This window comes from Sarcophilus harrisii, chromosome 2 (assembly GCF_902635505.1).
Source record: "Sarcophilus harrisii chromosome 2, mSarHar1.11, whole genome shotgun sequence".
In the NCBI taxonomy this organism is placed as follows: domain Eukaryota; kingdom Metazoa; phylum Chordata; class Mammalia; order Dasyuromorphia; family Dasyuridae; genus Sarcophilus; species Sarcophilus harrisii.
In genome coordinates, this window is record NC_045427.1 from 296,492,974 (window position 1) to 296,507,229 (window position 14,256).

A 14,256-nucleotide genomic window follows, 5' to 3' on the forward strand; every position below is an offset into this window, starting at 1 on the left:
TGTTCTCTACAAATATCAACTATATTACAAGATGACTTTTTATTAGGTAGTCAGAGGTGTCAGCTCACAAATATCTCTTTGCAAGTGCATTAGCTTGTCTTTAATTGAGGATGAGTGCTTTTATTCACTTTTGGTTGAGTTTAATTTATTCCATTAATGTAATTCAGCTTTTTGCAATTCATTAGATGCTTCTCCATTCTTGAGGCCCTAGATACTGCCACTGTTCTAATCATTCCATAATAGGAACCTTAATTTTTGAGATACCTCCTTTCTTCCAGGTAATTAATGATATCTAATAAATTCAATTCATTAACAAATATCTATTAATTACCTTCTATTTACCAGGTTCTTTGATAGATGCTGAAAATAGGAATTCAAAATCAAACAACCTTTATTTATATTTAACAGTTACTCTGCAAGAGGCACTCATCTATGGCACCTTCTTGGTGCACTGGATTGAATGCTACACCTAGAATCAGGAAGACCTGAGTTTAAATCCTGTCTTGTACCAGTAGGAAGTCCAGCTGTGGGACTCTAAACAAGTTGTCCAAATTTCTTTTTGCCTCCATTTCCTCAAGTGAAAAGGGGAGATAGTAATAGTGTAATGCCAGAGAAACTGAGGCAGGAGAGGGATTAGAGAGTTTTCAATATTTTATTAATTGGAGAGTATAATTGACTGGACAGGACTTTCGTCTCAAATTATCCAGTCAGACAGAGATAAAGATATACGGGGACCAAGGAATCCATATTGGTCCCAGGGCTGGAAGAGACTGTCATCTCAAAGAATCCAGCGTCCAGTAGCCAGTAGCCAGCCTCCAGCAATGAATAGGAGAAACCCGACTTCTTAAATACTTTTTAGAAACAAAGAAGGGGTAAGTATCTTGGGAAAACTTCTGTCAGGATTGGGGAGGCCATAAATCCTAAAAACTCAGAAACAGGATGTCTGACTACACAGAGATAAAGATGTCAGTAAGGTATCCTGGTATTTTTAGAGGGATATTGTAAGTTCTTGAGAACAGGAAAGAGTCAGGAATTCCACTCTCTTGTTTATCCTGTGTGCTAACAATTTATAACCTTAGGGCAAATGGTTAATGGACCAGAAGGGGGGTTACAACTAAGGGAAATAGGGAGACTGAGATAAGGGAAACTCTTAGAACAGTTCAAAAGAGACTGATATAACAATAGCATCCAGCTCATAGACTTATTATGAGGATCAAATGATATATTTCTAAAGTTCATAAGACAGTAGCAATTAAAATAGTAGGTGATTAGTAGATGCTTAATAAAAATTCCTTTCCTTTTGTCCCTTGCCCCAATTTGACCACATTTTTGGCTTAATTATCCAATGGATGGTAGTAGAGAGTATAACATGTACTCCCAGAATAAACATAACATATGCAAATCCACCTTTTTGGAAAGAAAAGGTTTCCTTTCTATAACATCTCTTAATGGAATATTTGTGAGGATATGGCCGGGTCAGAGTTCAAGACAATTTATTCTAAAAGAATCATTTACAGCAAGAATCAGGAAATAGGGTATAGAAATCAATTTTTTAAAAATCCTTGAAGAGGGAGAAAACATGAGATAAATCCACATATGAAACAATGGCAATGTCTTAAAATGGAATATTAAAAAAAAAAAAAAAAGACTCTGGACTTGCCAATAATAGCCAATGTGCATACCCAATATTCTGTCAACTTGAAGCTATTTTCATGCCAAATACAAGCTTACATCTTTCCTTTTCAAAAGCAGCTTCTTAATCTAATATATTCTATTAAGAATTGATTTCAAAGAGGACCTGGAAGGTCAGCAGAAAAAGGTCTGAGGAACCAGGGTGAGAGCCCAGTGAGCAATCACATAGCTGGCCTCCTAGCACAGTCCCAGCCCTGACCCCAAACTCAGCCCCAGACCCCAGTCAGGACCCCAGTTCCAGCCCCAGTATAGACGCCAACATCAGTGAAGTGGGGCCTTTGAATTAGCAGCAGTGCTGGAGGTTTCTGGACCTCTCAGCCAGAGGACATCAGGGAAGATTCAGGTCAGCAAGAAGGGTCTCTGGCAATGGGGTGGAGGTCTGGTGAACAGTCCTAGTGCAGACCCTGTCAAGACAGCCCCAGGCCCAGTCCTAGTCCTAGGGTTGTTTTAGCACACTAGATATTGCAGCTACTCTGGGGTAGGGACACACCTAACAGTTCCAGGCAGAAAAGAGTACCAATGCTCAGATTCCTAGAAGGATCTCTAAAAACAATCGCACAAAATCCCTGAAGCTTGGAACAGGGCTGGAAACACAGCCCTCCTTTAACATAGAGTTAAAAGTCAAATAATAGGATAAGAAAATGATAGACAACAGAAAATGTTGCTAACCATTGAAACTTATTGTGGTGAGAAGGAAGATCAAAACACACTCAAAAAATGATAAAAAGTCAAAATTGCTACATCCAATGTCTCCAAGAAAAATAAGAATTCGACTCAGGCCATAGATGAGTTCAAAAAGGACTTTGGAAATCAGGTAAAAGATAAAGAGAAAAAGTAAGGAAATAATTGAGAGTGGTCAAAAGGAAATATAAAAAACTAATGAGGAGAAGAATGCCTTAAAAAGCAAAATTGGCCAAATGGAAAAGGAGGTACAAAAATTCATTGAGGAAAAGAATTCCTTAAAAATTAGAAAGCAAATGGAAGCTAATGATTTTTTTTTCCAATTGTGATAGAGATAGGCATCTACCTCCAGAAAGAGGCTTATGGGGACTGAATGTGGATCACAACATAGTCTTTTCACCTTTGTTGTTGTTTATTTGTGTTTTTTTCCCTTTCCCAACTTTTTTCCTTTTTTTATCTGATTTTTCTTGTGCAGGATTATAATTATGAAAATATGTACAGAAGAATTGCACATGTTTAACATATATTGGATTACTTGCTGTCTAGGGAAAAAGGTGGAGGAGAGGGAGAAAAAAATTGGCACAAAAGGTTTTGCAAGGATGAATGTTAAAAAAAACTATCTTTGCATATATTTTGAAAATAAAAAGTTATTTAAAAACAAAACAAAATAAAATAAATAAAATTATATCTAAAAATCTTTTCATTGGGAATTATACTTAAAAAAAAAAAAAAAAAAAGAAAGCCACTGCTCTCATCAGCTTCTAGAATAGCAATGAGGGAAATGCCACAAATATAAATGAAATATTCAATAAATATAAAATAATACAAAATAAAAAAGGAAAGGATAACTAAAAATTGTCATATTTTCCTAAAAGAAAATATAAATTTTCATCTTAGGAGACAGGAAGGACTTCTTAGCAGAATTGCAATTTAAGCTAAATTTTAAAAAATAATAGTTTGAATATTATTTCAAAAGGCAAAGAAGGATGCTAGGCATTTTGAATATAGGAAATGATGAGATCAATGGAATTCAGATCAGAATGCACAAGCCATTACAGGTGTTAATTAGCATGAAAAAGTGTTTGTAGGAGTTTTTAAAAATCAGAAAAAAGGGGCAGCTAGGTGGCACAGTGGATAGAGCACCAACCCTAAATTCAGGAGGACCTAAGTTTAAATCTGACCTTAGACACTTAACACTTCCTAGCTGTGTGACCCTGGGCAAGTCACTTAATTCCAATTGCCTCAGGAAAAAAAAAAGAGTTAATATGAGATAAGAATGGGCAGGTAGAAATATGCCAGTTGTAGAAGGTCCTAAATAGGAAAGTTAATATTCATGTGCTGGCCAATAAGTAGTCATGAAGAGATTAGCAGCAGAGAATGATATGTTCAGCTTTGTGCATAAATAGGATTAATCAATACTGAAGGAGGGAATCAGGTAGAACACTGAGAGATTGAAATTTTAAAGACAAAAAAATCTTACATTTACAAGCTGTGTAACCTTAAGGAAATCACTTAACCTCTCTTTCAGGTTCCTTGTCTAAAAAATAGAAATATCCAGTAACCCTATTTCACTAGGCTTTGAGGCTTTGCAAACTTTAAATTGTTAAAAAAAAAAAATAAGAAAGAAAGAAAGAAAGAGAGAGAGAGAGAGAGAAAAGAAAAGAAAAGAAAAAGAAAATTTATTTTATAGGCTTGGAGATATTTGTATGAACTGATGCTAAGTGAATTGAGTAGAACCAAGAAAACATTATACATAGCCACAACAAAATTATATGATGGTCAACTCTGAAGGACATAGAAACTGTAAAAGAGTGGCCAAGTATACACTTTTTTGCCAGCAATGTTGAAGGTGTCTTTGAGAGAAACACCAGTATACATAGCTAAGAAACTGTTCCAGGGAGAGTGGAGCTAAGAAAATGTTGTAAATTTCATTTGTAAACAACCACACTGCAACACTAATTAAGGACAAGCATGTTTTCCTTTGGGGGTCCTTCTGAGGCAATAATGGAAATATTGGCGTCCAGGAACCCATGAAAAAAAGCATAGTCCTTACAGGTTCAGCTTGAGAAACCTGTGATAAAAGTTACATCACTAAATGACCATCTAGTGATGCTCACAGTAAGTGGCAACTTGTATGCTTTAGACTGTAGGGAATAGAGCCAGCTGGGTGAGATGCTTGAGTTCTTTGCCAACAATGGGAGTCAGAAAGAGTTTTAGTAGGCACTTATTCCCCAATATGTGCTCCTGAAACTCCATCCTACTCCAGGATTTCATCTGGGGGCCTATTTTACTTTTGGAAGGGCCATATTTATGACTTTGACCTTTCCAACTACTACCAACTTGGTACTCCAAGCGTGAAATCTTGTTTTGTTGCACTCCACCCCTGATCTGACATAATTCAAGAACACTGCCTCATACTAGATGGTATTCTCTGGGAGGTTTGGGGGTAGAATCACAATTTGTTTAGACAAACGTGAGTACTGGCAACTGGCACTTAGGGTAGAAGCCAATAAGAAGAGAAGAATCACAGTCATCCCAAAGCTGCATGTCATTTCATTGCTTGAAGAGGCTTTACTATGCTGTCACCAAAAAAGGCTAGGCATCGACCAAGAGAATGGGCACTAACTTCAAGATGGACATGGGAGATGATGACAATGTCTAGAGCACAATGGTGATATAGGGCAAACAGCTGGAGAATCTGCTAGTTCTGTCAATATCACATGCCCTATGCACTGTTAGTAACAAACAGGAGTTGATGAAACCCTTAATGAAACTGTTTACTCTCCTACTTATGCCCTCCATGAGAAAACTGACTCTCAGTTGTCAGCAAAACAATTCCATCTATAAACTTCTACCTGTTCCTTCAAGCAGCAGAGATTGAATCTTGTCCCCTTTGGGGAACTTCAGAATGAAGGGATTACACTGATATATGCAAGTAATGGATAAACAGTTCCCATCCCAGAGGTACTGCTTACTTTTCTGATTCTCTTCTTGTTTTAGATCCCTTATCCTGGCTTCCCTCTAACTTTGAATTAATGTTTACTGGAAGAATGTAGTTGAAGCCACAGCAGATCCTCTCTCACATTGCCTCTCTTCCAATACCACCAGCAAAAGACCAAATATTTCTCCTCTGGGATGTCCAGTTCACATGATTTAAAATCATTAGAACTTTCAAGGAATTACTGTATTTGTTTTCCCACTCCTCACCCTCTCCAACCCTCCATTCCTATATCTATTTTTGTATCTCACTGGTACCTGCCCCACATAACTAGGGCTTTCAGTCAAGGATAATTTTTACCCAAAAGAAAAGAATTGGAATAAGGTTAATCCTCAGAACCTCAACCAGGTACCTCAGTCCTAATACCTCTAGAATGGACAGGTCAAGGAAGATACAGTCAGGTGAATGACAAAGCTCATGATGTGGACTAAACTGATCTCTGTCAGCTCATGATTTCCTTCAGGACAGTGAGTGTTAGGCCATGGTGAGAAGGCAAAGAACATCCACTTCCCCAACAAAAGGGAACAATCAGAATTTCCTATTGCCTAGCAAAGTCTTACTACTATTCAGTGCAGCTTCAATACGTTACAGATTAGTCTGATGTCATGCCTACCAAACATCCTGAATTGCAATCATATCTTCATATCTTCCCCAGGTAGGAGAACTACCTTTTTATAAATTAATTTACAACAATATGAAAATGGAAGAGATGAGTAGGGAAAAGAAGAGGGGGGCTCCCTGAAGGAGAAGAATATCAATTTGTATAGTAGCTCAGAAAATAGTTCTGAATTATTTTTAAATATTTTGGAAAGATATAGCAAGATCTTTTAAAAACTTTGAGGTGAATTTTTAAAGTAAAATGTGCGATATTATTCTTAGCCGAGAGGATGACATAAAGGGGAACCATGGAATATTTGAAGAGCAATGAAAAGTTTTGGAATGAAGTAATACATTGATAAAAGAGTTGTAGAGTAATTGCCTAGCATCCGCAAAAGCCCAATTAAGGCTATGTAACAAAATTAGTTTTTAGTGCAACCAATATGAACTATTCCTTGATTTTCTCCTCCTTGTTCATTTCTAGAATTTTGTGCCTTAAGTTCATCATTTTTTCTTTCAGAGCCTTTGATTCTTAGAATAACAATTGCATTTTGTAATTTCCTGGGGGGGGGGGGGTGTTAGATGTGAGGAGAAAGGGGAGAAATGTGTTTAAATACTGTGTGAACAGCTCTATTATAGAGCCTAATTTCATTCCTAATAATATCCTCTGATTCCTAATAAGATTTAAAAACCTTTTACCACTCAGATTGGCTAAGATGACAGGAAATGATAATGATAAATGTTGCAGGGGATATGGGAAAACTGGAAAACTAATGCATTGTTGGTGGAATGGTGAAATGATCTAATTATTCTGGAGAGCAATTTATGCATCCATAAAAAGGAAGACTGAATGTTTATCAATATGTGTTATACTCACTCTCTATTGTAATAGGTCTTTTAAACCTCTTCATGTGATCTCATTTGTCCCATTATATTTCTTTTTTTTTTATCCCTTAACATCTTTTTTTTTTTATATATTATCACATCAGAGCCCATTCACAACCACTCCCTCCATCTATGTGATATCCTCTCTGTCTGCCCTCTAACAGATACAGTTCTCAAGAATTACAGATATCATTTTTACATCTATGGATATAAGCAGTTTAACTTTTAAATAATATATTTTCCCCTGTTTACTTTTCTATGTTTCTCTTGAGTCCTATATTTAAAAATAAAATTTTCTTTTTACATTTGGATCTTTTGATTAAAAATGACTGAAAATCTCTTTCTTCATTGCTATCACTTCCTGCCAAAACAGGATGAGTGAATTCTTTTGCTCCTAAAACCTGCGGCCAATTTAAAGGGGATTCTTAACAACTGGCAGATCTTTTGGAAAATGGAGTTTTGGCACTGAGAGAATGCTTTCTCAGCAGGCAGAAGAATCCTGACAACTGAGTGACCTGTCTAGGTTTATTTCCACCTTAGTGGAGGGAAGCTATTATATTGGGTATCTTTAGTGGGGGCTGGGACAGCCCAAGCAGGTCAGACTCAGTGGGGGCTGGGACAGCCCGAGCTAGTCAGACCAAGTAGGGGAGTGGGGGAGAGGGAGGCCTGGGACAGCCGGGATCTCCTATTGGAATTAACAACACTTCAAGGGGATGCTGTTTGACCAGGATTTCTAATTGAATCAAAGGCTCTCGCATCCTGGAAAGATAACTTACCTAGGGGGAATATGCCTTTGCCAAGAGGAGCTGAGAATCTGAAAGGGATCACAGATCAAAAGGAAATACAGTTTCTTAAAGGGACCACAACCTGATTCACTCCGGCCCCCTTCCCCAAATAGCAAGCAATCCAATATATGTTATGTATGTTAAAATATGTTAAATTCAATATATGTAAATATATTTATACAATTATCTTGCTGCATAAGAAAAATCAAATCAAGAAGGAAAGAAAATGAGTCAGAAAACAAAAAGCAAGAGAACAACAACAAAAAAAGTGAGAATGTTATATTGTGATACATATTCAATTCCCATAGTCCTCTCTCTGGGTGTAGATAGATGGCTCTCTTCATCACAAGATCATTGAAACTGGCCTCAATCATCTCATTGTTGGAAAGAGTCATATTCATCAGAATTGATAGTCATATAACTGTTGCCATGTACAATGATCTTCTGGTTCTGCTCATTTCACTTAGCATCAGTTTATGTAAGTCTCTCCAGGCCTCTCTAAAATCATCCTGCTGATCGTTTCTTATAAAACAATAATATCCCATAACATTTATATACCATACTTATTCAGCCATTCTCTAACTGATCAGGGCATCCACTTTGTTTCAAAAAAGGCTACCACAAACATTTTTGCACATATAGATTCCTTTCCCTCCTTTAAGATCTCTTTGGGATATAAGCCCAGTAGAAACACTGCTGGATCAAAGGGTATGCTCATTTTGATAGCGCTTTGGACATAGTTCCAAATTGCTCTCCAGAATGGTGGGATCTGTTCACAATTCCACCGACAACATATTAGTGTCCCAGTTTTCCCATATCCTCTCCAACATTTTTCATTATCTTTTCCTGTCATCTTAGCCGATCTGAGAGGTGTGTAGTAGTAACTCAGTTGTCGTAATGTGCATTTCTCTGATCAATAGTGATTTAGAGCACTTTTTCATATGACAGGAAATGGTTCTAAATTCTTCATCTGAAAAGTCCCTGTTAATATCCTTTGACCAACTTATCAATTGGAGAATGGCTTGAATTCTTATAAATCTTATAAATTCTATATAAATATATAGAGAGTCAATTCTCTATATATTTTAGAAATGAGGCCTTTATCTGAATGCTTAAATGTAAAAATATTTTCCCAATTTATTTCTTCCCTTCTAATATTGTTTGTATCAGTTTTGTTTATGCAAAAACTTTTTAATTTAATATATTAAATTATCTGAATTATCAAAATTATTTATTTGGTGTTCAATTATGAGTTCCAGTTCTTCTTTGGTCACAAATTCCTTCCTTCTCCACAAAGCTGAGGAGTAAACTATCCTATATTTTTCTAATTTGCTTACATTACTCTTTTTGTCTAAATCATTTCGACCTTATCTTGGTATATGGTGTTAGGTATGGGTCAATGCCTAGTTTCTGCCATACTAGTTTCCAATTTTCCCAGCAGTTTTTGTCAAATAGTGAGTTTTTATCCCAAAAACTGGGGCTTTGGGCTTGTCAAACATTAGATTACTATAGTTATAGTTATTTTGTCCTGTGAACCTAACCTATTCCACTGATTGACTATTCTATTTCTTAGCCAGTACCAAATGGTTTTGATGATTGCTGAAGCATACTATTTTCACCTTTTTATTTGTTTATTTTCTTTCTCATATTTTTTTTTTCTTTTGGTCTATTTTTTCTTGCATATCATAACAAATAACATGTATTTAGAAAAACAAAATGTTGTTGAGGAAAAAAATTAAAAAGAAAATGAAAAAAATGCGAATACCTGGGACAGTGCAGCCCATCCAGATTAAAATATAATTGGGAAATATTTAATAAAATAAATTAAAATACACTAGAACAGTAATAATGTTGTATGTGGTTTTCTAAGACAATATATAGCTCACTGAGATTCTTATATACTGTTTAGTGGCCCTCTGTCTAATTGAATTTGACTCTACTGTCCTAAACAATGTATTTATTTTCTTAGACAGAAAGGAGCATGAGCCAAGGAGATTATTTCTAGTTCGATTCTCCTTTCTTCTAACTCTTCTTCCAAGGAATATTCTGAGCATGAAATAAGATTCTTATCACCCAAAGCAAGGTCACCAATATTGTAGAATAATGGTACTATCAATAATCAGGTTAGTAAAGAGAAGATAATTAGGGAGAAGGAGAGGTCACACTGAAAATAACCTAAATTAGAACAGCATTTTTTTGTAAGGGATAATATGTTATTTCTACTTTCCCCATAGGAAGGAATTCATTTTAACATTATTCTTATTGGACTATAAAGGATACATTTTTCTAGAGGGTCCTTTTGGATTTAGAGAGAAGCATCATGTATTCCAATTTTTCAAGTATCTTTCTATAATGGTTTAAATGTTTGGAGTCCTTCTTGCTTATTAAGAATATAGGGAAAACTGCAAGGAACTAAGTGTTTCCCTTTTTCTATGGTCTTCTTTTGATTTAATGTCAACTAGAAATTTATAAGAAAAGGTAATGATTAGACTACTGGGGTGGAATGAACAGAGTACTGGTCTAGGAGTCAGAAGGCCTGGGTTTCAATCCACAATCTGCTCTTCAGGAATTAATAGTAGTAATTGTATTGGACTGTAATAATGGAAGTACTTATGGAACACAAACCACTATATAAATTGAAGTTATAATTAGCTCTAATTTAAATAGCTGAGTTTTTTTTAACAATGAATTCTGCTTTTCTACCTGAGGCAGTCTGATTTTTTTTTCCTCTTTGCATCTACTTTTCCCCCTTTTTTTTAATGAAAACTTTTCCATTCATATATTCATAGAAGCTTTACACCTGGGAAGGCTCAGAAAAATAGCTACTACCCCACAGGAATACACAAAATACAGGTCATTAGAAATATTATTGTGTCAAAATTCTAGGGACATTTATTCTTAATGATACAAAACAAATTCATGATATAAACTTAGTTGTTATCTCTAGGGTAAGGATAGCAAATGTAGAGAAATTGAATAGAATCATCAATGAGGTCACCTTTACCCTTATCTAGGTCTCTAGGTTTCCCTTTGCACTTATATTTTGCTATGCTAAATACCACAAAAAGTCCATAGTAGATGTGAGGAGGAATGGGATAGGAGGAGAGCATAGAATGAGTGTAGAAATTATTAAAAGAGGAACTGGTGAAACTGAAAAAGGAAACAATACCTCACTTAGGACATACTGAATTTAAAAGGGAATTTCAAAGGGGTTGAAACAATGGGTGGGCTATGTAGATGAGAAGTACAAAACTTTGTTAGGAGGCTGGAAGAGAGAATATAAAAAATATTCATTGGGAATCCAAATATAAATATGTCACTGGATGGCAATAATTATAACAATAACAACAATAATAATAAATGTAAGTACTCATACATTGCTTTTAGGTTTGCAAAGCACTTATATATGCTATATGATATGTTCCTAACATTAACCATGTGAGATATTATTATTGTTATTATTTATCATTATTATTATTATTATCCTCATTTTATAGATCACAAAACAGATTGAAAAATTTAAGACCCACATTGCTAGGAAGGATTTGAGATAGAATTTGAACTGAAGTCTTCCTTATTACAAGACCAGCATTCTTCCAAGTGCACCAAGTTACTCAGTACAGGATTCCTTACATTAAATCAAAGTAAGTAAAAATTATCATTTATTTTCCATGATCAGAATCCTAGTGATCTGATTCCATGTTAGGTTACTTTTTCCTTCTTTCTTATGTACAATGAATATCATTCATTAATTATAATAATAATACTAATAACAATAGCAAAGACTTTGTTTCCCAAAAAAATGGCAGTACTTTTGCCAGTACTTTATTGTAAAAAAAATAAATGAAATGAAATAAAGACATGTAGAAACATCTATGGACAGTTTTGAAAAGCATTTATTTGCTACTGCAAGAGCTCAGGAAGACAAGAAAATCTGTATTATTTTATCACTCATAATGGGTTACATTGAATTATAACTATAAAACAAATAAAATAATGTTAAGTATGAAAGACATCCTAATATTGCTGAACTTTACTGTTTATTGATTTGAACCTGCTCATTTCACAACTCCATCATTTCATTCATAAGAATATTTCCTTTGCTGTTATAGATCTCAGCTTCTTTATGACTTAGTAAATGGATCTTGGAGAGAATAGCAAATGTGTGTATGTGTGGTGTGTATATTCATTATAAACAAGAGGTTCTTAACTTTCTTTGTTTCATAAATGCCTTTAGTTATCTGGAAAAGCTTATAGACCCTTTTTCAGAATAATATTTTTTAACTACATAAAATAAAATATATGAAGTTATGAAGGAAATCGATTTTGTTAAAATACAATTATCAAAAAAATTCTTTAAAAAATGCATTCAAGACCCCCACGTTAATAACGGTTTCTCCAAATGAATTAAAAATGAGATGCACAATCTTAGGTTGGTCATTTCTCACATGATAAATTTGGATCTGGTGATAGTACAACATTAGCTCCTTTATCAAAATCTTTCTAGCTTGGTAGGATTTTTCAGTGTTTCTATTCTACTGACATAGTTTTGAAGAAACCAAAGTTACTTCTTAGGCAAAATGAAGCATTCCATTATAAGTCATCAGAGTAGGATTTTAGTTGTGTACTAACCCATTGCTAATAGAATTTTAGATAATGATTACCTGAAAGAAATTTTTTTTTAAAGTTTGAATTTGTTGAAGCATATATTTATTGTTTGAAGCTGAATTTTCAAGTTTAAAAACATAAATTAGCATAGAGATCATGAAATTTTTGTCAGTGGTCATGGTGAGTCTCCTCTTAAAGGTGGTACCACCATAACTTTTGGAGATATTTTTCTCACAGGAGCAAGATCAGCAGCCATGTGCCTTTGACACAAAGTAGGACTGTTCTTTATACCCTATGGCAAAGCTGTCCATTCAAATCCTTTATAAGGCTTAGCTAGATTAATGCTGGGCACTGAAAAAATAAATTCCTTCATAAGCCCAAGCCCATAAGAGCTTCCATTGTCTCCATCTGTCCATTTACTTTTCTCAGATCAATAAACATTCTCCATTCCCCAAATTCAGAGGAATTCCAAGGACTTAGAAAAGCTTATAAATGTCCTTGGTAAAAGTGTACCTATCCTATGGCTAATGAATTTTTTCACTTTGTAAGATGACTCTTCCCCACTGATTAATGGGGAACCTTTCAACTATAAAATAAAGATTTCTGTCATATTTAAATTCCTATCTCAAAGAGGTAGCACTAATTTTAGCTACTATAGATCCTTTTATGCCAGACATATAGGTATTTGCTGTAACCTTTAACCAATTACTACACCAGCTGGCACTTCTAATAACTGTATTATCTAGATCTGTCTACCAACCTTCCTTTTCAATGGTCTGTCATTCATACAGATAATGAGCAAAGGATACTCAGCTGTGAAAGCTTCCGGCCATAATATCTCTGAATTCTGCTTCCAGAAGTCAAAGTTTGATTAACTTTCACTAAATTGTATTTCAGGAATGTGAATCAATAAATCTGATGTTACTTCTCCTGGGTCACAAATCACACACTGTCTAACTAAATAGTGATTGGGACAATAGCTATATATTTCTCAGTTTCCCAAATCATTCTATAGACACTGTTTTATAAATACTCGAAGGAAGTTGGGCAATCAAGCCAACCTGTGGAAGTGAAAAGTCCACAAGGTGAACAAAGGGGAATTCCAACTCTCCAGAGACTATCCTTTCAGTTTTATAAGTATAGAACTCCACTCTGTCTAACTGCAATGTCTTACCCTGGTAAGGTTGCTTAGAAACTAAATGAGTTGTATTTTTTAAAGACTTTCTAAACACAATACCAATCGCTGTCCTCAGGACACCAGGAATTTCTTTTACCTCAGACCATGAAATCTATAACCGCCTTTTAAAATGATGACATAGGGGGTTGGAACCAATTAATGGGCAGTGTTGATGATATTATCATCCCTCCTATTTCTCCTCCTTCGGCCCCTCCCCACTCAAGGTGGAGTTGAGGGAGGAGGGTCAGAAATTGGAATATTCGGCCAAATTAAGATCCAAACCCAAGTTTTGTACATGAAAAGAACCAAACCTTTTCTCAATGGCAGAGTAGCCAATAAATTCCCTAAGGCAATAATACATGAGGTAAACCAACAGAAGACTAAGGAGAATTTCTCCAACTGATTTCCACTTGACTTGCTGATCAGAGTTTTTTCTTGTTTTTTCCCTCCTCAGCTTCAGTCTCTAGGCTGAATTCTTTATGTTCTAACTGTTGTACCCTAATTTTCTCTCCTTTCTCTATCTCACCCTATAATTCAACAATTATATTATTATTTGTAATGTGATTTTTCTTTCTACCTCTAACTCAATTTTTAACTGCTGTATTTTATACTTCATACTCTCAATCATCTCTATTAGCTCTAGATTTTTCCCCTGCTGAGATATACTTAATGGGTTTGGGAGTAGCTGTCTTGGAGCTTGATTACAAGCTTCCAGCTGTTCTTCAGAGGTGATCTTTGTTAAGAAATCATTCATCTGGCTCTTTATCCTATTAATATGAGCTGCATGCACAGCCATATCCTTGAGCTTGATCATAGGGATACCTAGATCCATA

At 35.2% G+C, this 14,256-nt stretch overlaps 1 pseudogene; it reads left to right on the forward strand.

The window, feature by feature from the left end:
• Positions 1 to 939: 939 nt before the first annotated feature.
• On the forward strand, positions 940 to 4,760 carry LOC111720358 (annotated as a pseudogene).
• Positions 4,761 to 14,256: the final 9,496 nt, after the last annotated feature.